This window comes from Podarcis vaucheri (assembly GCF_965113315.1).
Source record: "Podarcis vaucheri genome assembly, chromosome: 14".
Lineage (NCBI taxonomy): Eukaryota > Metazoa > Chordata > Lepidosauria > Squamata > Lacertidae > Podarcis > Podarcis vaucheri.
This window is the reverse complement of record NC_138752.1, coordinates 12,923,316-12,948,469: the sequence shown is the minus strand read 5'-3', so window position 1 is coordinate 12,948,469 and position 25,154 is coordinate 12,923,316.

Genomic DNA, 25,154 nt, shown 5'->3' with positions numbered 1-25,154 from the left:
TACATATGCTTCAGGTTACAGACTCCGCTAACCCAGAAATATTACCTCGGGTTAAGAACTTTGCTTCAGGATGCGAACAGAAATCGTGCTCCGGCAGCGCGGCAGCAGCAGGAGGCCCTATTAGCTAAAGTGGTGCTTCAGGTTAAGAACAGTTTCACGCTAAGAACAGACCTCCGGAACGAATTAAGTACTTAACCCGAGGTACCACTGTACTTTGTGGCAGTCTTCGTATTCACATGGACTGTGCATGGCCACAAATCTCTAGTCTTAAAAGACATCCTAGAGATTTATCATCTCCAACAAGACATCCTTGTGCAAACTCACATCCAATGCTGGGTATATGACATGCCACTTTGCAATTTTTCATTATGAAACCACAAGCACGTTCCTCTGAATCGAACCTAAGTCTGCCGGAGTTCTGCCCACAACCCCTTCATTCAACATAATATTATGACTGGAATGCCTTAAGGCCAGCACTCTTAAAAATAAGTTGGTCTCTTTTTTGCTCTGTTCCCTTATTTCTCAAGCTGATCCCTGTAATTGAGTGATCTTGACCCATGGAAATGCAAATGGCTCTTTTTTGCAGCATTGCCTTTCATCTCAAGTTTGTAAGGCTGAACAGGTTGTTGTGCCATTGCGACGGAGGGCAAAATGCACACACCAAACTTCACTACAATATCAGCAATGAGAACTTTCTTCAACAAAATCAGCCATAACTTGCACGCCTATAACCTCTTTCAGTCATACTGTGCATACTTTCTGCAATGTTTCCAGAATGTCTACCTCCTTAGCTTTCATAACTCATTTTTCCATATCTTTTTTATATATATATAAATATTTTATTAAGTTTTAACAATAAAAGGAAATTCAGAAAAAATACAAACACAGAGAAAATACAAAATCACAAAATACAGATTACAAAATACAAAAATACAAACATTAAACACGACAAAAGAAAAAAGAAAAAACACATATAATAAAAAGAAACAAAAATTCCCTCTTTCTTAATTTCTCATCTTCAGTTAACTTATTTTCCCAACTTCCTCACGTCTCCCGTTCTTGTATCCCTTTTACAAATTAATTCAGCAAATTCATATCCTGTTAATTTATCTGTTATTGATCCAATCTTACATTTTACCTTGTTGCTAGAACCCCTGCGATTCATTTCAATGTCATCAGCATTCAAAAATTTTACAATATTTCTGCAAATAAGTTTTAAATTTCCTCCAATCTTCCTCCACCGACTCCTCTCCCTGGTCTTGGATTCTGTCAGTCATTTCCGCCATCTCCATATAGTCTATTAGTTGCATCTACCAGTCTTCCATGGTGTCATTTTTCCATATCTGTTGTATATACACCCCACCATCAACAGGTTGATGCACCCTTATAATGAATAATGATATAAGCACCTGGCTATCTTGACAGCTTGGATAGCCTCCTATGAATAAAAGATATTGAACAGTATATATCTCCCCTGGGGCATGCTGGATTTCACATTCAAAGAACTGCAGGATCAGGCCAGTGGTCTTCTAGCCCACTAACCTGTTCTCACAATGGACAAGCAGAAACCTATGGGAAATCTGCAACCAAGACCTGAGGACCCGAAGCCTATCCTTAAAGTTCAACTTAAAGCTTCTCATACTGGTGTAAATTGATCCCTAAATATCAATATGCTTCTTTGAAAAGCCTGCAGGGCAGGCTGCACAACTGCATACAAGTTCCATGTACCTCACATAGCCTTTAAAAGGTAAAGGGACCCCTGATCATTAGGTCCAGTCATGACCGACTCTGAGGTTGTGACATTCATCTTGCTTTACTGGCCGAGGGAACCGGCGTACAGCTTTCAGTTCATGTGGCCAGCATGACGAAGCCGCTTCTGGCAAACCAGAGCAGCACATGGAAATGCTGTTTACCTTCCTGCCGGAGCGGTACCTATTTATCTACTTGCACTTTGACATGCTTTCAAACTGCTAGGTTGGCAGGAGAGGGACCGAGCAACGGGAGCCAGTGGCGTAGCGTGGGTTCTCAGCACCCGGGGCAAGGCAAGTAATTTGCGCCCCCTAACCCGTGGATTTTAGCACTCGAGTCTCTTCCGCGCCCCCCCCCAGATGTTGCGCCAGGTGCGGCAGGCCCCCCCTGCACCCCCCACGCTACACCACTGCTCCCACCACAAGTCTTCAGGACAGCCATCCAAAGGCTGGCATGGGGAGAAGGTCTCTCCGCCCCACCGCCAGGCTTCGGAGCAGCCTTCCGAAGGCTGGCGCGGGGAGAAGGTCTCTCCGCCCCACCGCCAGGCTTCGGAGCAGCCTTCCGAAGGCTGGCGGCGGGAGGAGGTCTCTCCGCCCCACTGCCAGCCTTCGGAGGAGGTCCGAGGACAGTGGGGTTCCCGCTTCCTCGAGGAGGGCCGGCCAAACACGCCCCCCAAATGTTGCGCCCGGTGCGGCCGGCACCCCTGGCACCCCCCACGCTACGCTACTGACGGGAGCTTACCCCATCGTGGGGATTCAAACCGCCGACCTTCTGATAGGCAAGTCCTAGGCTCTGTGGTTTAACCCACAGGGCTTTACATCCATGTAAAGAGGTAGCCATGCAGTCTCCTCTCCCTTCAGTTTGGAAACCTTCTTGGCATTCAGTCCTTTACCCTCTGTCCTAAAAATTCATTCCCATATTACCTCTCGGATTAAGAAGCTTTATAGGGATAACATTTGAAGTCCAAGACATTTCAAGATTCTTAGACATATTATTGTAGGAACTGATCAATGTCTCTGATCCATCTCAAGTTCAGCCTGAGAATAACGTTTCCGTCTGATCTGATTTCCCTTGCTGAAATTCAAGGGCAGACGTGAATTCTCGAAGTATGGTAAAACATTTGCTCACAATTTCAGCCTGGAAAGGAAATTTTAAAAATGTCTTCCAATGAGAAGAGAGAGGTTCCAAATTAGTCAAATCTCTTCATCTCTGATGAGCCCCAAAATTCATCCAAAGCCTCCCACATCAGCTTGGGACTCTGGTTGTGTGACTGCAAAGCAGGAGACATGAGAGAGACATATAAATATAAATTTATGCAGAGAAATGGTTGGGGAAGCATACCCCTCATAATACAGTGGTACCTCGGATTAAGTACTTAATTCGTTCCGGAGGTCCATTCTTAACCTGAAACTGTTCTTAACCTGAAGCACCACTTTAGCTAATGGGGTCTCCCGCTGCCACCGCGCTGCCAGAGCACGATTTCTGTTCTCATCCTGAAGCAAAGTTCTTAACCCAAGGTACTATTTCTGGGTTAGTGGAGTCTGTAACCTGAAGCGTATGTAACCCAAGGTACCACTGTACTAGAATTCATGGACATCTAACGAAGCCAAATGTAGGAGAATTCAGAAGCACTTCTCCTTACAATGTATAGCTAAACAATGAAGTTCACTTCCCAAAGATGTTGTGACAGCCACCAGTTTGGGCGGCTTTAAAAATCAATTAGACAAAATAATGAAGGATAAGGCTTCTCGGTGTTTATTAGCCACAATATGTATACTGGTGTGGGATGTGGGTGGTGCTGTGGGTTAAACCACAGAGCCTAGGACTTGCAGTTCGAATCCCCACGACGGGGTGAGTTCCCGTTGCTCGGTCCCAGCTCCTGCCAACCTAGCAGTTCGAAAGTACGTCCAAGTGCAAGTAGATAAATAGGTACCGCTCTGGCAGGAAGGTAAACGGTGTTTCTGTGCCCTGCTCTGGTTCGCCAGAAGTGGCTTAGTCATGCTGGCCACGTGACCCAGAAGCTGTACGCCGGCTCCCTCAGCCAATAAAGCGAGATGAGCGCCGCAACCCCAGAGTCGGCCACGACTGGACCTAATGTTCAGGGGTCCCTTTACCTTTACTGCACATAGTATTCCCCCCCCCCGTGGTTGCGCTCCAGTTATGAAACATTCTTCTAATGAACATCTCCTCAAAGCCTTCGTTTCTATCCTTTAGGTGCTATCAAAGTCTTCCTTACATATTCTGGAGTTCGGTAATCCTTTTCGGTGGGTTAATTTAATGTAATTTATAACACTGTTTTGGTTGGCTTCATTTTACTCTCCCCCGTTTCCTTTATCAATGAAACTGCTGAATTAAATTTGCTGCTTTTATCTATTATTATTTTTTACCAATGGCACTTTTAAAAAGTGCTTTTCTTTTCTTTCTTTTACTGTGGTTTATGTTTTGTTAAGTGCTTCATAGGCCAATTGGCAGAAATGTCCCCTCCTGGACTAGGCACACTAAAATAAACAAGCCCCCCTCACCCTCTTGCAATTTGAGATGGTCCTTTTTGGGTTGCATCATGTGATTTTGCAGTATATGTCAGTTGGCTCTGAGTTTATTTGGTGTTTGCACTGAAGAATTCTTTGAAGGTGCAACCCAATCTACATTGCAGAAGCAACTCTAGGTTTTGATCACATCGTCCTAGATTTATGGTGCTCAAAACCCTGTTTATAAATATATATGTTTAAGCTGAATTATTCCATTTTTCTTTTGCCGCGCTTCCCTTCCACAACAAATCCAGGCCTCCGCCTAGCTCTGTCTGAACATTCCCCGTGATTGAGTGATCTTATTTCAGGGAGGGAAACACTCAGATCAATTTAATGCAAATTCTCTTCCATGTCCTGCTTGACCCATCAGGATATCAACTAATAGATTGAAGTAGTTACTTCCTGAAGCAGATGACTCAGAGACTGCTTAGGCAATCAATTTTCATCATTGTGACTGTATAATCTGTCTTTAGGGCTCTGTTACATATCATGACTAGAATTTCACTCAAAATGGAGATGTTGCATAGATAGAAGCCTGGTTCAGGCATTGCTCCTTATATAACCAAAAGGGATGTGGGTGGCGCTGTGGTCTAAAGCACTGAGCCTCTTGGGCTTGCCGATCAGAAGGTTGGTGGTTCGAATCCACACAACGGGGTGAGCTCCCGTTGTTCATTCCCAGCTTCTGCCAGCCTAGCACTTCAAAAGCACGCCAGTGCAAGTAGATAAATAGGCACTGCTGCGGCGGGAAGGTAAATGGCGTTTTCGTGCACTCTGGTTTCCATCACGGTGTCCCGTTGCACCAGAAGTGGTTTAGTCATGCTGGCCACATGACCTGAAAAGCTGTCTGTGGACAAACACTGGCTGCCTCGGCCTGAAAGCGAGATGAGCGCCACAACCCCATAGTCACCTTTGACTGGACTTAACCGTCCAGGGGTCCTTTACCTTTCCTTTTTTTTTTAACCTTATATATTCCCCAATCCATGGGGGAGGAAAATTGGGACATGAATATTTGCCCACCTCTGTTCCACTATACTCCCAACAGCCAGGCCCCACTGCCCCCCCCACACACACTGAGATAAAACCTATACAGTGGGAAAGAATATGTACTTATGTACAGTGGTGCCCCGCAAGACGAATGCCTCACAAGACGGAAAACCCGCTAGACAAAACGAATTTCCTATGGGCAAAACGAATTTCCTATGGGCTTGCTTCGCAAGACGGAAATGTCTTGCGAGTTCCTGCGGGGTTTTTCCCTCCCCCCCCTTTTCCCAAGCCGCTAAGCCGCTTATCAGCTGATCCTAAGCCGCTAAGCTGCTTAACAGCTGATCCGCTAAGCCGCTTAACAGCTGATCCGCTAAGCCACTAAGCCGCTTATCAGCTGATCCGCTAAGCCGCTAAACCGCTTATCAGCTGAGCCGCTAAGCCCGCTAAGCCGCTAATAGCGCTAATCCGCTAAGACGCTAATGGGCTTGCTTCGCAAGACGAAAAAACCGCAAGACGAAGAGACTCGCGGAACAGATTCTTTTCGTCTTGCGAGGCACCACTGTACAGTGGTGCCCCGCAAGACGAATGCCTCGCAAGATGAAAAACTCGCTAGACTAAAGGGTTTTTTGGTTTTTGTGTTGCTTCGCTAGACGAATTTCCCTATGGGCTTGCTTTGCAAGACGAAAACGTCTTGCGAGTTTGTTCGCTTTTTTCTTAAAGCCGCTTGAAGAGGCGCAGTTGCGACGGACTGTGCTTTGCAAGATGAAAAACATCGCAAGACAAAAAGACTCGCGGAACGAATTAATTTCATCTTGTGAGGCACCACTGTACACCAATCAAATGCATCTTGTTAAATTAAAATATGCACCACACATGCAAGCACATTCAGGACTCTACATGGCAAGATACAGGTGGATGTAGCCTGTTCGTTGGCAAACACCTGTTCCCATTCTAAAATGGCTCTTTTCTTTCAGATTAAAAATGAAAATGGTGATTAGCCAGTGCACCGAAAATGAGCCCAATTTCAGATCAGCAGCATAATACATCAGAGGTGGGGGAAACGCTAAAATATACATGTAATTTTCTCAACAGAGTATTTTTCTGAAGGATATATTTTGCTCACAGTGCAGTCTGCACGTGTCGGATGCTCGACAGATCAGGCTGGTTTGCTGGAATCTTTAATTACACTGTTAATTGTTGAGCATAAAATGGAGTCTTTGCTATAAGATTTCTCAGACAATGAAAATGGACCGTAGCAAAGAGGGAGGATTAATGCTCAGTCGTGCTTAATTAAAATTTAGCTAGGTGAAATATTTAATGCTTAAGGATTTGTCCCTTTGGGAAAATTTGGGGGCTAATGTGGTTACATGTTGGAGGAAAAAAATAAATCACATTACCTTTAATATTTAAAACAATGATGGCCTGGGTTTGAAAAGCAAATTATTCTCTTTTCCCTGTTGGAACATAGTGGTGCCAAAGCCTAGTTAAGTATGCAGCTTAAATGTCAAGACTCGCCCATCACACTCAATTTAATGACCCTGTGTTTGCTAAGGTACAGCAGGGACCAATACATACACACACTCTTTCTCTCTCTCCTTTCCTTTTGGAAAAGAGTATCATTTTATACGGCAAATCTATATGCATGTTTCCAAATTCCCTCTTTATTCATTCCCCGAACATCGTAATAAAATAATATTGCTTTAAGCTCTCCATAGCTTATTGTTTTCATCCAGCCTATCTGAATTACACGAAGATTATAAGGTTGGCGAATTAATGGATGGTGGAGGGTGTTTCTTCCCCAGTAAGGTAGGGAGAAAGAATCAGTAGCGGTGGCAAACAATGCCCAGAGCATGACAAGGTTATAAGTATTTAGGAACATTTGTCTTCCTGCGTATCTCATTAGTAGTATTGCAATAGAAGAAAGTCAAATAAAATCTGCAGCGCCGCCATTGAAATTGCCCAGATGCCCACGCTTTAGTGACAGAGTAATCTCAGGTGAATTATATAGACCACGACGGTTGAGTGGGGTGGGGGGAATGTGAAACAAATGAATTTAGTGTAATGGCGGCTAACGGCCTTGTTGCAACGTTGGAGGTGGGGTGTGTGTGTGCATGAGAAAGGAAAAATGTGAAATGGAATTATGCACTTGTTAACTGGAGAATACATTACAGTAATGAAATATCTTCTGGGTAAAAGGCCATCAGGCCTGTGAGAAGTGGGTTCAGAGGGAAAACCATACTCCCCACCAGCATAATGCAATTTCTCTGAACTTGATTTCCACTACAGATCCACTAAGCAGGCCCACCACTTCCTCTTTCCTGGAGCTGGTACTGTTCTATAATTGTGGTTGCTAATTAACGCATGCTGCTGGCTGAGCGGCCAGTCCACATAAATCTAGTTTGGTCCGGCAAGACCACAACAGAAGGAGCATCTATCCAATAGAGGTCTAATGGATCTTTAGCAAATCAAACACACAGAGAGAGAGAGAGAAAATAAAAAAATTCCTTCCAGTAGCACCTTAAAGACCAACTAAGTTAGTTCTTGGTATGAGCTTTCGTGTGCATGCACACTTCTTAGTTAGTCTTTAAGGTGCTACTGGAAGGAATTTTTTTATTTTGACTATGGCAGACCAACACGGCTACCTATCTGTAACTGGAACACACACACACACAGAGAGAGAGAGAGAGAGAGAGAGAGAGAGAGAGAGAGACTGACAGACAGACAGACAGACAGACAGACAGACAGACACCCACACACCCACACACAAATCTAACCTAGTTTCTGCCTGGCATGTGGCATGCACCCTTGTGTCAAAATTATGACAATCTAAAAACACACAAACACCACTGAACCTGGAGTCCTACTTATGGTCTTCACTACTTCACTATTAAACCACTTATGAAAGGGAAGTAAAACGACCAACCAAACGAAAACAAGCGGACTAAAAACAACAACCCTGCTCCTCATAGTTAATTATACTTCAGCAAATATATTAAAAATGGTTCCTACTTAAGGCCAGACAGTATATTTAAGGCTGCAGTCCTAAACACACTTATGAGAGATGGAGCTAAGCCCCACTGAACATGGACTACTTCTGTGTGTACAGTTACAGGATTGCACCAAATTGTTTGCAAATTGCGAGGAGGCCGTTAACTAGCCAGACCTTAGACCTGAGCTGCTTCCTAGCTCAGGTGTAGATAACTAGGGAGGGGAAGAAATGCAGCCAACCCGTTGCTCTCACCATTCTTCTTCTTTTGCGATCACTCGTAGCCGAGTAAGACTGTCTTCCATAAACACGGTTTTAACAGTGAGTCCGTAAGTGATTGTGGAACCAATTCTGGACCCACACATCCTTCCACAGTGGGGACATTGGTTCCCGGGTGGGAATTGATCACAGTGTGGATTTGCCAAGTGTGCCTTCCTCTTAGCACGTTTCTCCCTTGCGTTCTGAGTTCGAGTGTCTTCAAAGTCCATGACACCTTTGGTAAAGGCTGTTCTCCAACTGGAGCGCACGCAGGCCAGTGTTTCCCAGTTGTTGGTGTTTATAGTACTTTTTTATTTTTTGCCTTGAGACAGTCTTTAAATCTCTTTTGTTGACCACCAGAATTATGCCTTCCATTTTTAAGTTTGGAATAGAGTAGTTGCTTTGGAAGACGATCATCAGGCATCCGCACAACATGACCAGTCCAACGAAGTTGATGTTGAAGAATCATTGCTTCAACACCGATGATCTTTGCTTCATTATGCACCTGCACAATCCTTAGCTCCCTGCCCCGCACCCCTACGCTAAGCGCCAGCAACACAATGTGTTTGGCAAAGGTGCCAACTTGAAAATAAATTATTGTGGGGGATAGGAAAGCCCTGCTCCAAAAGAACCAGTCACAAGATGTGGCACACACAACATTTGAAAGGCAATGACCATCAGCTTTGGGGGGGGCAGCCCCCTCAAATATTTTATTTGGGGGGACCTGAAGGGACTTTGGTCCTTAGGAGTTGGCTCCTATGGTGTTTGGAATCATAGAAAGCAGCAGTACTCCTTAACTTACCCCTGCTGTGCCCTAAAAACCCACAGTTCGTGCCACAGGTATTGACATAGATACCCCCCCACACACCCTCACCCACTCCAGCATGGTCCTGGCGATGCCATCTTTAAAATATGTAATGAAAGGATGTGAAGGTCACGGAGGAAAGGTTTTTAAATTAGTTTTCAAAGTTTCTACGTTGAACCCTAGATTGCAAGGGCTGGAGGGGAGGGGGGAATATGAGGGGGTATAAATGTTTAGTTTCTCTCCTAAAACTCCTTGTAGAGAGTGACATTTCAATTTTCTCCAGCTTTCAAAAAGCTTGATTTTACAACTCTACAACTCAGCTGCTGCGAGGCACTTTCTAGCCCTGTAATAAAGTATACTGAGTGGGAATCCAGGCAACATCAATAAAGAAAAGACACTAATCATCCGGGGGAAGAGGGGGATCACTTCCCTGTATCCCGGTGGCTTCTAACTGAACTGGCAGGCATTATGGTCCCTTTCCAAATCCACACATTGGCCTACATCCCACACTCCTCAATTTAAATGATAAGTTTGCTCGGCAAACTAACTTTGTAGGAAATCGTACCGTTAACATGTCACTTTGCGTAAATGCTCCGAGTGCATCTTTTTCATTCATTTGCTCATTCAAGAGATGTAAGAATGGAAGAAGAACCCTCTGAATTTGGACAAGTACCTTCTTCTGGCAGTTCCCTCACTGCGAGAAGTGAAGTTACAAGGAGCCAGGCAGAGGGCCTTCTCGGCAGTGGCACCCTCCCTGTGGAAGGCCCTCCTGTCAGATGTCAAGGAACTAAACAAGGACACAACGTTTAGAAGACATCTGAAGGCAGCCCTGTATTAGGAAGTTTTAAAGGTGTGATTAAGTTTTTATATGTGTTGGAAGCCGCCCAGAGTAGCTGGGGCAAATCAGCTAGTTGGGTGAAGAGAAAGAAGAAGAAGGAGAAGAAGGAGAAGAAGAAGAAGAGGAGGAGGAGGAGGAGGAGGAGGAGGAGGAGGAGGAGGAGAGGAGGAGGAGGAGGAGGAGAGAAGAAGAGGAGGAGGAGGAGGAGAGGAGAAGAAGAGAAGAAGAGAAGAAGAGGAGGAGGAGGAGGAGGAGGAGAAGAAGAAGAAGGAGGAGGAGGAGGAGAAGGAGAAGAAGAGAAGAAGAAGAGAAGAAGAGGAGGAGGAGGAGGAGGAGAGAAGAAAAAAAGAAGAGGAAAAGAAGAGGAGAAGAGGAAGAGGAGAAGAGGAAGAGGAAGAAGAGGAAGAGGAAGAAGAAGAAGAAGAGGAAGAAGAGGAAGAGGAAGATGAGGAAGAAGAGGAGGAAGAGGAAGAGGAGGAGAAATTATCTTTGTTCATTATTTCTCTTTAGACCAGTTTGGTTTTTATTGTATTATATGCTGAAAACTTTAGGAACAACAACAATTTGGCCAAGTGCCTGTGTCATCTAGCATCGTCTTCTCAAAATGTCAACTAGATAACTTGGAGACCCCACAAACAGTATTCAGAAGAATGCTCCTTCCAGCAATATAAAGGAGAGCATGGCCATTGGGTTTGGTAGGCACTGGTAGTTTTATCTTCCATGAATTTGTCTGATCAATCACGACATCTTGTGGGAGCAAATTCCACGGTCTAATTTAAAAGCAAAGAGCCATTTTAGAATGGGAACAGGTGTTTGCCAGGAAACAGGCAACACCCAGCTGTACTGTGGGATGCAGAGGCATGAAAGCGATTTGCATGCATGGTGCATATTTCAACGAGTTGCATTTGACTGGCAAAGCTGCCCTATTAGATCCTTCGCCAGCTCCAGAAAATCTCCAATGTTGCTCAGCAGAGATTCGTCAGCACTTTGGAACAGCTTAGTGGTGCAACAGCAGAGGTAAGGGGGATGACGCTTTGGTGGGTTGGAAAGAGAAAAAGGAAGAGGACGAAGTTGAGTAAGCTGATTAAAATCTGAGATGGCATCACGGTAAAGGTAAAGGTAAAGGGACCCGTGACCATTAGGTCCAGTCGTGACCGACTCTGGGGTTGCGGCGCTCATCTCGATTTACTGGCCGAGGGAGCCGGCATCCAGCTTCCGGGTCATGTGGCCAGCATGACTGAGCTGCTTCTGGTGAACCAGAGCAGTGCACGGAAATGCCGTTTACCTTCCCGCCGGAGCAGTACCTATTTATCTACTTGCACTTTGACATGCTTTCAAACTGCTAGGTGGGCAGTAGCTGGGGCTGAGCAACGGGAGCTCACCCCGGATTCGAACCGCCGACCTTCTGATCGGCAAGTCCTAGACTCTGTGGTTTAACCCACAGCGCCACCTGCGTCCTGGCATCACGATACTCACCTTGAATTAGAGATAAGCATTATGAACCACCAGACTATGTAATCCAGGTCTAAGAATATGACTTTCATTGGCATCTGTATTGGGAAAGAGGTTTCACAGACAAAACAATATCTCAATTAGGAGCAGCGCCTAGGGGCAAAGAGAAATTAGACTCTTTCCTATGATTACAGATGCAAGTATCCCACTCACTAATAAAGGAAACGTAAATGAATTTCCCAAATGAAGGGAGGAATGAGGGGAGTGTCATAGCTCAGCGATAGTGCATTGCATGCAGAATGTCCCAGGTTCAATTCTCCAGCATCTGCCGGTTGGGCAGGGAAAAGACTTGAGCCTGAAATCCTGGAGAGCAGCTGCCAGTCGGTGTAGACAATATTGAGCTGGGTGGACCAGTGGCCTCATTTGGTATAAGACTGCTGGTATATGTACTTGTGTTCCTGTAAGGAGGCAGTGAGAGATTTTACTTTCTTGGGTTCCATGATCACTGCAGATGGTGGCAGCAATCACGAAATTAAAAGACGCCTGCTTCTTGGGAAAAAGCAATGATAAACCTAAACAGCATCTTAAAAAGCAGAGACATCACCTTGCCAACAAAGGTCCATATAGTTAAAGCTATGGTTTTCCCAGTAGTGATGTATGGAAGTGAGAGCTGGACCGTAAAGAAGGCTGAACACCGAAGAATTGATGCTTTTGAATTATGGTGCTGGAGGAGACTCTTGAGAGTCCCATGGACTGCAAGAAGATCAAACATATCCATTCTGAAGGAAATCAGCCCAGAGTGCTCACTGGAAGGACAGATCCTGAAGCTGAGGCTCCACTACTTTGACCACCTCATGAGAAGAGAAGACTCCCTGGAAAAGACCCTGATGTTGGGAAAGATTGAGGGCACAAGGAGAAGGGGGCGACAGAGGATGAGATGGTTGGACAGTGTTCTCAAAGCTACCAGTATGAGTTTGACCAAACTGCAGGAGGCAGTGGAAGACAGGAGTGCCTGGTGTGCTCTGGTCCATGGGGTCATGAAGAGTCGGACACGACTAAACAACAACAAGGGCAGAGCCAGCCCAAGACATTTCAGCACCTGAGGCAAACCACAAAATGGTGCCTTCCTCCCTTGGAGGGAAGAAGGGATGAGTGAAGATACTCATCAGGAACAAGGGAGGCATAAATATCTACATCAGGATCTGCTGCCCCTGCGGATCCTGCCACCTGAGGCAGCCACCGCACCTTGTCTCATGGGTGGGCCAGTCCTGTGTAAGGGTAAATTACAGGGTTTAACAGTTCTGAACAAGATTACAGGGTTAAAACTAGGAAGATATATAACAAACAAATTGGAAGAAGAATGTCAACCCTTTAGGGACTTTTGAAATGCTAGGCGAAAAGCAGATTGCAGTCATACATTCCTTCTGCTATAAGCTAATATAAAAGATAGATGCCGCTTCCAGTTGACTTGCTTAATGAACATTCAGCCTGATTTGCTCGTGAGGAGATTAGATGATGGTGCATCAAGCAAGTCTTATCCCACAATTTCCACTGCATTTTCACTTTCCTTCTTACGAAAAGTCAGAGCTCCAAACCAGCTTTAATTGTGCATCCTAAATCCTCCAGACTGTGATTGAATCTCGCTGAAAACAAACAGTTTCTTTGTCTAATTTGAGCTTTTGAATAGATTGCTTAAAATATCTTGAACTATCCAGTTTGGTTTGAAATGTGTAAGGGGTCTTGATTTAAAATAAATTAAGAATTAATCTGGGATATGCTCCAGCTCAAACTCTTGAGGTTTTCACCCCCATTTCTTCAATTCAGTTCCCCCCATTGCAGTATCAGTTTCTGGATTCTTTGTGTCCCAGGTGCCAGAACTCACCATGAAGTTGTTACAGTAAGTCACAGATATCCCTGTTTCCCGGGGACAGTCCCTGAATTTACAAATCTGTCCCTGGACAAAATCCATCCTTGAAATGCCCCCGGATTTCATTTAATGTCCCTGGATTTATATTTAAAGTGTTGTAGATTTATTAGTAGGGAATGAATGTTGCGTGATTGGTTCAATGGCACAAGATACATCATATGGGGACTTCCGGCGAGGCAAAATGGCGGGCGCCACGGCAGCGAGCAGCTCCTGAAGCCAGCCAGAGCAAACTGCGCTACGAGGCTGGCTCCGGGCTACTGAGACTGCCGCTGCCACTGCCGAGGGGGAACTGGGGATGCCCAGTGCATCAACTTGGGGAACCATGACCCAAATCGAGCTGGGAGCAAGAGCACCCAGCTGACTGCCCAGTGGCACTCTGGGGCCAGTCAAAACCCCGGAGCCGATGCAGGGGGAAGGAGGAGAGGAGAAGGAGAAGGAGAAGGAAGAGAGAGAAAGATGAAGGAGAAAAAAGAGGGGAGCTCCGACCTTGCCGCGCCACTGCCACCGCGGCCGCTGAGGAGGAGAGGTAGGAGAACACCAGGAGGGCAAGGACACGTGGCCGAGCCCAAGCCCAACCCGAGCCTACACAGTAGCTAGCACTCCAAGAGAGCAGACCGGGACCCAGAGGAAGGCCACGTGACAGAGGACACCACAGAAGAGAAGATACTACTTCTTTCTTTTTAAAAAAATAAATAAATAAAAATAACTTTTTTTTTCTCTTTTCAAAATAAAGTGTCCCCAGATTCCTTGAAAAAGAATCTGGTAATCTTACAGTACAGGCCTGGCTGGAAACCTCAAAGCCCATCGCTGAAAGATGGGAAATGGATTGAAGAAAAGGAAATATTATTTGGCTCCACCCCATAACTTGACGAATCGCGGCTAGGAGCTAGGTGGAGTCATAGATCTTAAAAAACGGAAAAACGGATAGACTCGCACACACTAGCCAGCTTCCATTTTGACTTGAAATGTTTGTTTGGGGCTTCTCACTAGTACGTAAAGGCAAGAAGTGGGTGGGGGAAGTACTGGTCTGCAATGTCACCCACCTGATAGTTGGCTGAAAAAAGCACTGAGTTTTGTTTATTTATGTTTATATAGATATGCACACATCAGTACATTGAAAGAACAAATACTGAAAAGAAAACAACAAAGCAGCAATTATACAGCTTGCATAAGATTATGAGTCAACTTTAAATCGCAATAATTAATGTTATAATCCAGAATCTTAGCATTGATATTATATACATTGGGGGTGGGGGAACAGTTTTGCCTAACGTAATGAATTCTTGTTTTCATTAATATGCATGTTTTTTTATGTAAGCTCACTTTTACTGGTACACATTTTTGAATGGAGAACAGCATCAGAAAATCCAGAGAGGTGCACATCTTGAAGGACAGTGCAATTCAGTTCACGTACTGGTTCCGGAAGTGCAAAATAGGTAGGCTTCCATTAAAATGCTAACAAATCTAATTTCTTCCTCATCCCTAAGTATGAAGAATGAAGTAAAAAAGCAATTTGGGTTGCCTTCAGGGGGAAATCTAGCTGCATCAATTGGACCAATCTCATAAGAGACTCGCAGTGTGCATTGGTGACACCTTTCCTAATTAGTTCTGATACCCTTGTTTACAAGTCTAGCCATGAGATTTTTCAAGACCTCAATTGAATTCAGTTCATAAAGTTCTATTAAAGCTCCACCGGCATAATTTATGACCAGCCGCTCTCTATTGTAAAGAAACAGAATGCTAATGATCTTGGAGTCCTGGTGAGGTCTTCAGAAGTACTAAGCATCACAGCTCTCCTGGGTATATATTGTAATATCCCTCAGGACCAAGACACACATGATGAAAAGATCAATTATTAGATCTTTCAGTGCTGCTTTGTTTTGATTTTTAAACATTGAAGCAGCTGCAGAAGACCCTGTTTTTGATCAGATCAACAATACTGACAGGAACGAGCGTTTAACTTGTCCTTCCGCTCCACTTACCTGATCTGAATCAACCCCCTGAAACTGCTATTAGCCCCATGGTGCAAAAACAAACAAACAAACAAGCTCACCCCAGATACCTGTGTTGTGTTGCTGGCTATTGGGCTTTGTTGACATGCCAGTCAAAATCAGAATCCTCTGTGGCTGCTTTGGATTAAAATGTTGTTTTGTTAAACTGCATAGTAACAATGATATATGTATAGCCCGTGCCATTTTTGCTGAGCTTCTGCCGCTGTTTTATTGATTGATTTACTTGTTCTTATATTACATTTCCATCGTTTGGTTTTAGTTCTGGCTTGTTGATTGCCACATTGGAGATCCTGTTTGATCCCCAAAGGTGGAAGGTATATAAAACAAACAAATCAGAACAAACAACAAAAGTGTTTAAAACCTGTTCAAATGGGACAAGATCCTAAATTTGGGACACAACAGCAGACATCTGGAGATCATAATGAAGAATTCTCACCTTTATTGTGGACACCAGTCACATGGATGATGTAATCAGCAAGAGGTTCTATGGGAAAGGACCTTTAAAAAGTGGGGAATATATATGGAAGAGCTATTCAGTGAATAAAGTAAAAAGGTAAAGGTAAAGGACCCTTGAAGATTAAGTCCAGTCAAAGGTGCCTATGGGGTTGCGGCACTCATCTCGCTTTCAGGCTGAGGGAGCCGGCATTTGTCCACAGACAGCTTTCCAGCTCATGTGGGCAGCATGACTAAACCGCTTCTGGCACAACGGGACACTGTGATGGAAGCCAGAGTGCACGGAAAAGCCGTTTATCTTCCCACCACAGCAGTACCTATTTATCTACTTGCACTGGTATGCTTTTGAACTGCTGGGTTGGCAGGAGCTGGGACAGACCAATAGGAGCTCACTTCGTGGTGGGGATTCGAACCGCTGACCTTTTGATCAGCAGGCCCAAGAGGCTCAGTAGTTTAGACCACAGTGAATAGGATGGGCCATATCACAGAGGTAGAAGATCTCATACCCTAAACGACCTTGGTCCTGTATACCTGAAAGAGCATCTCCACCCCCATCGTTCAGCCTGGAAAGTGAGATGCAGCGCCGAGGGCCTTCTGGCAGTTCCCTCTTTGCGAGAAGTGAGGTTACAGGGAACCAGACAGAGGGCAGTTCCCTCATTGCGAGAAGTGAAGTTACAGGGAACCAGACAGAGGGTTTTTAACACTCGATTGGGAGCTGCTCAGAGTGGCTGGGGAAACTCAGCCAGATGGGCGGGGTATAAATTATTATTATTATTATTATTATTATTATTATTATTATTCCCTCAAATACAAAGTGACCCCAAAATGGGACACCATCTTTTGGGGCCGCGTTCCCACATGATTCTTGTTTGGGGTATGTGTGTGTAAAATTGCTTCCCCTGAAAAAGCACTTTTTCGAGGTTAGAGCGAGTCCCAAAATTGTACGAGATCCTGGCGGCCATTTTGGTCACTGTCCTCTCATCAAGAAAAAAGGCAATGTCCCATTTTCCCCCAATACAGTTGAAGGGTATGGCACCTGCTTCATGCGCAGAGGGTCCTGAGTTCAATCTCCAACATCTTTAGGGAGATAGAAGAGCCTCCTTTCTGAAATCCAGGAGAATCACTGCCAGTCAGTGCAGACAATACTGAGCTAGATGGCTCAATGGTTTGGCTCATCATAAAGCAACTTCCTCTATTTCTAAAGTCAAAACCCTAGAAAGAAATAATTAGGATTCAGCTACTAGAGAGACAAAGTTGCACCTCTAAAATGAGAAAAGCAGCAGGTAAGAAAACCATCACAATTTTTTCAGAATTATTTACTTGGATGGCCTGCAGGGAACACCAACCATCTAAAGTCTATACACACTTGCTATATACACACAATTCTTATTCAGTGGGATTATGCTGACTTCAAACTAAAGGGAAGCCACCAAATGAATTCTGGTAATGAACAGAGATGAGTAACTAAGGTTCTTTCCCTAAGCAAAATTCTCCAGTATGGGAATACAGTGGTACCTCAGGTTAAGTACTTAATTCGTTCTGGAGGTCTGTTGTTAACCTGAAACTGTTCTTAACCTGTAGCACCACTTTAGCTAATGGGGCCTCCCACTGCCGCTGTGCCGCCAGAGCACAATTTCTGTTCTCATCCTGAAGCAAAGTTCTTAACCTGAGGTACTATTTCTGGGTTAGCGGAGTCTGTAACCTGAAGCGTATGTAACCTGAAGCGTATGTAACCCAAGGTACCACTGTACTTCTGGAATGCTCTCTCTGGGGAATCACACATAGGAAATGTCATGTTAGATTACAAGGTCCATCATCTGTTTTTATCTAGGTGCAACGTCAATTGGAATTGAAAACCCATATGAATTTTCATGGAAAGATCCTCAAGTATGAGCTGAGTCTTCACTCCTTAAACCTCAGCAGGAATTACCAATGCTGGGAAATGTAAGGAAAAAGAAGGCACCTTTTATCATATGTAATGGAATTGTAAGATAGTAAAAGGATTTGGGAAAATGATACATAATGAGTTGAAAAGAAATATGTTTAAAATAAGCTTTGTTTAAAAAAAAGCCTGAAGCCTTCCTTTTAGGAATTCTAGGTGCCGAAATCCCAAGGGAGCAGAAAAGACTATTTATTCATGTGACCACGGCTGCCTGGATGTTACTGGCCCAGAGATGGAAAGAAGATAAAGTCCCTACCAGAGAACAATGGCAGATGAAGTTGATGGACTATGTCAAAATGGCTAAAATGACTGGAAGTTAGAAATCAGAAAGACCAAAATTTTAAGAAGGAATGGGGGAGATTTATGACTTATCTTAAAGACCATTGTAAACAGTTAAAATTGTTAGTAGGATTGGAATATCACTTGTAGTTTAATGGGAATTCTGGACATAATGGAAGAAGTAAAGAATTTGGACTATCATAAAAGATGTTGGAGGAAATGATTAATAATAGGACCCACAAAGGAGAGGATGGAGATTCCTTGGAATCTTGTTTTTATGATTTATGTTTGATATACAGTATCTCTGTAAAATTTTAATTTGAAAAACCAAATAAATAAATTTATTTAGAAAAATAAAAAATGAAAATGAATTACCAATGCTGACATAGGAATAATAACAGAAGGAGACAATCACCATTACCATATTCACCAGACAAATATATTTAAGGTCTCATAAACAACATGAACTCAGTAGAACTTGATGTATACAGTCATACTTTGGGTTACAGACGCTTCAGGTTGCGTTTTTTTGGGTTGCGGACCGCTGTAACTCGCAGATGCTCCGCTGCGGGTTGCGGACACTGCGGGTTGTGAACGTGCATCCTGCACGGATCATGTTTGCAACCCGAGTGTCCACTGTATTGGGGCAAAAGGGGGCACTGCCCCACTGATCTCATTCTGCCCTCAGCCAGCCCCCATCTGACTGCTTTCTTCCATCCAATCCACTGCCTGCAAGCTTCTTCCTCTTCAGTCTCAGTGCTGCCTTTGTAGAACTCATGGAAACAAAAGTAGAATTCATTGCTTCTGCCTCTCAGTGACTCTGGCTCCACCTACTGTTGAACTCCTAGACTTCCGTCCTATCAGTCCTAATGGCAACCAACCAACACAGCGCTAACGTAAGATAATTCCCCAAGCACTTGAACCATTATTTTTTCAGATTAAAGCCTATTGGGATGGAATTGTACTAAGATTCTTCTTAGCCCCCGTTGACTATAATGGGAATCTATAAATTGCTATAACTTCCCTCCCTTTCACTTTACGAAACTTGCAGTCATAGGAGCTCCTCCAAAAGGGATTTGGCCTTACCATTTTTGAGGAATATCTAAAACCAGGGATTCCCCCCCACACACACACACCCAGAGAACCTTTTAGCTTAAAAAGAAAAGAGAGAAAATGTCACTCATTCTCAATAGTTCTTGGGTGTGTTACAATACTGCGTAAGCTTCTATTTTAAGAATTTGGGTTGCAAAGTTAATTAATGTTTCACTGTCCTTCCTCCCCCCTCAGTCAAAAAACAGTAGTTTAAAAGTCTTGCTACTTGTAGTTTAGCATTATCCTTTTGCTGCTTTATTCCCTGGCAGTTAGACACGGGGAGCTGAAGGAAAGCTTGTTGAAATGTTCTGCTGGGAGAGATCCAGTGTGATTCATCAGAAATGAGACAACAGCTTGCTATAAACTGGCTTCCTATTAATAACCCCCCCAGTATCGGGGGTATTAACCAGCAATAGAGCGTGAAAAATAGCAAAGCACACATAAGCCTGCGAAGAAAACAAGGGATGTCACCAGATTGCAAACAAATTCATGTGGAAATGGTGGCTGACGTGGTCAAGACACAGGAAGCCAGTAGGCTGTAAGATGTTAAAACCCATATAAATGAGACTTCATCCATATTTATGGTTTAAAAATCTTTCTTCTCTAAAAGGACATTGAAGGAGGTCTGGTGCTTTTTTTAAAAAAAAGCAAGACTTATTTATTATAATGATTGTTCTTGCATTTAATCCTGCCCAAGATAGTATACAGGGGTACTTCGGGTTACATACGCTTCAGGTTACAGACTCCGCTAATCCAGAAATATTACCTCGGGTTAAGAACTTTGCTTCAGGATGAGAACAGAAATCGTGCTCTGGCAGCGCGGTGGCAGCGGGAGACCCCATTAGCTAAAGTGGTGCTTCAGGTTAAGAACAGTTTCAGGTTAAGAACGGACCTCCGGAACGAATTAAGTACTTAACCCGAGGTACCACTGTACATTGTTCTCCCCAAGGAGCCGGATCAACTACAAAGCAGGTAAAATCTTCCTGCTTTGCGGTGCTACTGCTTCCCCCTGAAGGGAGAGGAGAAGCGCTGGACCAGGCATAGGCAACCTTTGGCCCTCCAGATGTTTTGGCCTACAACTCCCATGATCCCTAGCTAACAGGACCAGTGGTCAGGGATGATGGGAATTGTAGTCCAAAACATCTGGAGGGCCAAAGGTTGCCTATGCCTGTGCTGGACCATTCCTGGAAAACATTGGACCCAAATACCGCTGATTTGTAACACCTTGACACCAGACTTCTAGAAGGGGTGAGGAGGTTAAATGGGGGGAATTGTTGGTTCACTGTGAATGAGCTTTGTTGTTGTTTTTTAAATAGATTTTTATTGGATTTTCACAATTTATATCAGCACAAACAATACACAATACAGACATACAGACACAAAAAACAAACATGTATAATTTCATATCCAGTTTCCTTGAAACTTGTTTCACTGACTTCCCCATACCTCCCCTTTCTGCATTCCAATTTTCAAATTTATTTCAGCAAATCCTTCCCCTTGATTTCATCTAATCCTTTCCTTTTCTTTTCTTTTACTTAAACTTTTCAGTTGTAATCCCTTACTTTCTATAAACCACAACATTTTAGCATTCATTAATTTTACAATATTTCTTAAGATAATTTTTTAATTTCACTGTGAATGAGCTTTGGACTAGAGGGAGGTTGAGGTTCTCTTCATAGCAGTCAACATTTCCCTTTTCTTGCGAGGAATCCTATTCGGAATAAGGGAATTTCCCTTAAAAGGGGGGGAAAGTTGACAGCTATGGTTCTCTTTATTTGCTCTTTAATGGGCAACCCCATTAGTGGTGCATGGCGCCAGGGCGCCAGCCTCTCAGGGGCGCCCCAGTGAGTGGGAGAGCTGTGCGGCTTTGCTGGCAGCCTCCCCTTTCCCTGCAAGCCGCCAGCTGTGCCCCGCCAACCATATCTCCTTCCTACCCTCCTCAGCCCGCCCTGCCCCTCTCTGCGGGCGGGCGCATTGGCGCTGCTGCTTGTGTTGCTCCCACAAGCGCTCTGCAGCGGCCACACAGGCGGTGGCAGACAAGGAGCCGCTCCTCGACTCTGAGGTGGTGGCCAAGGACAGACTGCTGCCTCCTCTGCCACTGCTTTTTTTAATAAATATTTATTAAAGTTTGCACAGTATTACATAATGAAAAAGAAAAAAAGAAAAAATACAAAATAAAAAACAGTTAAAAATAATTCCATCTTTTCATCACTTATCTTTCATTTACTTGTTTCCCGAACCTCCTCATACCTCCCTTTTTTGTATTCCAGTTCAATTTATTAGTTCAGCAATTCCTTTCCCTCCTTATTATCCTTTAATCTTAATATCTTGTAGCATTAAATTTTTACCTATTAAAAATCCAATTTTTCCATATTCTTTTATACCATTACAGCTAGAAACCACTTAACTTCAATCAAACATCATTCTAACATTCATTAATTTTGCAATATTTCTGTAAATAGTCTTTAAATTTCTTCCAATCTTCTTCCACCGACTCTTCTCCCTGGTCTCGGATTCTGCCAGCATTTCCGCCAATTCCATATAGTCCATCATTTTCGTCTGCCATTCTTCCAGAGTGGGTAAGTCTTGTGTCTTCCAATACTTTGCAATAAGTATTCTTGCTGCTGTTGTAGCATACATAAAGAAAGTTCTGTCCTTCTTTAACACCGATTGGCCGACTATGCCCAGGAGAAAGGCCTCTGGTTTCTTCAAGAAGGTATATTTAAATACCTTTTTCAATTCATTATAGATCATCTCCCAGAAAGCCTTAATCCTTGGGCACGTCCACCAAAGGTGAAAGAATGTACCTTCCGTTTCTTTACATTTCCAACATTTGTTATCGGGCAAATGGCCCCCTCTGCCACTGCTGCCTCCTCTCCCTCGGCCGCGGGAATCCCCTCAGCCACTGCCCGCCAAGCCACTGTCATCGTCGTCTGAGGAAGCAGCGGGAGCAGTGGTGGTGGGAGCAGCTCCCAAGGGACCTCCTCCATGTCACTGGTGCCCAACGCCCCACCACCACCACTCGCCGGGGCACAGGCGGCGGCATGGCAACCGCCTCCTGCTCCTTGGGCTGCTGGGCAGCAGCAAGAGCACCAGCAGCGGGCTATCGTTATCATGCAGCGGAGCAGGAGGAAGCGCCCCAGAGCCTCACAAGTGAGCATGGGGTTCGGGCAGTCTGGCCAGCCGCCCAGCGCCCACCACATCGGCGGCGTCTTCTATGGGCAGTGGCTCCCAGGGCTACAAGGTGGTCCGCGAGTTGGGCCCCAAGTTCTAAATTCTGGGAAAGGGAGTGGGGCGCCGGAGGGATCTTTGCACCACGGTACCGGATATGCTTAAGAGGGCCCTGTTAGTGGGTCAGTGTATTGCTTTATTATTTGAGTAGTGGTAACATTGACTGATTGATTGACTGATTGATTGATTGATTGATTGAATTTCTATACCGCCCTATACCCAGAGGTCTCAGGGTGGTTCACAGAAAAGATCACAATATATAAAATCAAAATAAGAACAATAGCCCAATAACACCCCGCCAAAAAGAGCCATGTTTTAAAAGTGTTGTTCGGTGCTATTTATACGGCTGGTATGTTGTTGTGGTCTTTCCCATGGATGTTATGTTATAAGAAATATTAGTGTTATGTTATATGAAATATTAATATGACATCCCCAGTTGTATTATGCATTGTATATTTTTCTTTGCTATAAGTCACTTGAAGACCTTTGGGTGACAAGTGACTAATAAGTTATAATAATAATAATAATAATTCCTCACAACAAACCTGTGAGGTAGGCTAGGCACCCAGAGGGTCTAGCCTAACAATGTAACCACTACTTCAAACGGGCTCTCTAGATGTGTGTGCAAAGCTGATCATACTCAGAGTAGACCCTGTTATGTGTGCAGGCATTATAGACCAAAGCCAGGCTGAATGCATGCAATGCAGGTCTAGGTCTTCAGGCCTCCTGGAGCTCAGGAGCTTCATCTGCATCACAAAAGGTATGCCCCACAGAGGAACTTACGGTCCTCAAATAAAAACATCTTGAAGGTCCCAGGCCACAGACAGGTTAGGCTGGCCTCAACTAGAGCCAGGGCTTTTTCGGCTGTGGCTCCAACCTGGTGGAACGCTCTGTCACAAGAGACAAGGGCCCTGCGGGACTTGACATCTTTCCGCAGGGCCTGCAATACAGAGCTGTTCCACCAGGCCTTTGGTTAGGGCACAGCCTGACTCCCTCCTTTGGCAATCTCTACAATGCTTTAGTTTATGGTTGCCATCAATTTTGATTTTAATTAATTCTTATGATGTTTTTATAATGTTGCACTATTTTAGTGTTGTTAGCCGCCCTGAGCCCGGCTTCGGCTGGGGAGGGCGGGATATAAATAAAATTTATTATTATTATTATTATTATTATTATTATTATTATTATTATTATTATTAAAAGACAGAGAGAATTCTAAAACCCTCCAATGGCAATGCTAGTAGCTGGCAAGCAGCCAATCCCTGCTGAGATAGGGCCATTGTTGTGATTCACTAATTGCACCATTAAGGCAACCTATCACAGGCGAAATATTAAGGTATTTTTTTTGCACAAATTTTCCAACATAACAACTCCAAAACAACATAAAAATCTTTAGCTGTCACAGCCTGAGATTTGCTCAACCCCTTCTAATGGTTTTCTAAATTTCGTTCTAATTTTGCACTTTATTACTATGCTTATTGCTATAAATCCAGTCTTACATCAGCTAATCTTAGTCCTTTTCACAACAATTTATAAAGTCCTCCTTGCAAAACTTCTTGTAACCCTACAAGCGATGTTAGTTCATTACAGTTGTCTTTCAAATGCAACGTAAATTTCTTCCAGTCCTTTAGGAAAATCTGGTCCTGCTGGTTTCAAATTTTCCCTGTTAGTCTCGCCAGCTCAGCATAGTCCATCAGTTTCATTTGCCATTCTTCTTTTGTTCCTCTTAAATTTCCTCTTAAATCCTTTAAATCCTTTAAATTTCCTCTTAAATCCTTTAAATCCTTTTTGAGCTGAATCTTGGTCTTGGGTCATGCCCACCTACACTTCAGACCCCTTGAAATTAATTGATATGACTAATTTAGGTCCACTGATTCCAATGGGTCTACTCTCTCCCTCCCTCTCTTTCATATAAACAACTCTCTTGTTTGTGATGCTAGGTTCATACAGAGAAAGATTCACATCCATGCTGAAAATACACTTATTGCTTCTGCTTAACATACAGAGTGGCATTAATAGCGCCTGAAACAAGTTGCTGTCTGTCCTTTCGTGAATGGATTTATAGGAGAGAGGGTCTTCTGGGTTCCTCTGAGGTTTCAAAAGCAGGGGGAGCAAAATGGCAAAGCTCATCTTGGTAGAACCTGGTTGTAGCAGATAAGAGCATTATGACTGTAATTTACTGAGACTAGGGAGGGGGGGAGCCACTTAATAAAGACCAGGTCAGAAAGAAAAAGACAAACAATGTGCAATGTTGCTTCATTTTGCAAGAGTTTATAACCTTCAGCAATGTCTGAGTCAGCTTTGGCTCACACAAAGGCGTGGCAGCTTTTTCTGAAGCAGAGATGCCCCAAAACTGCTGCTGTAATTCAGGTTCAATAATTAAGATAGGAGGGCTTCTCCAATCCTGCCTCCCAAAATTAAGACTGAGAGAATCTCCCCTCTTGCTGTCTAGCCAGTAAAGGCTGCAGGCAGGGAGCCCAGGTGTTCCTTGCAGCACTGGAAATTGTTTTCTTATTGTTTTAAAGTGTTGTTGTTATTGTTTAGTCGTTTAGTCGTGTCCGACTTTTCGTGACCCCCTGGACCAGAGCACGCCAGGGACTTTTGTCTTCCACTGCTTC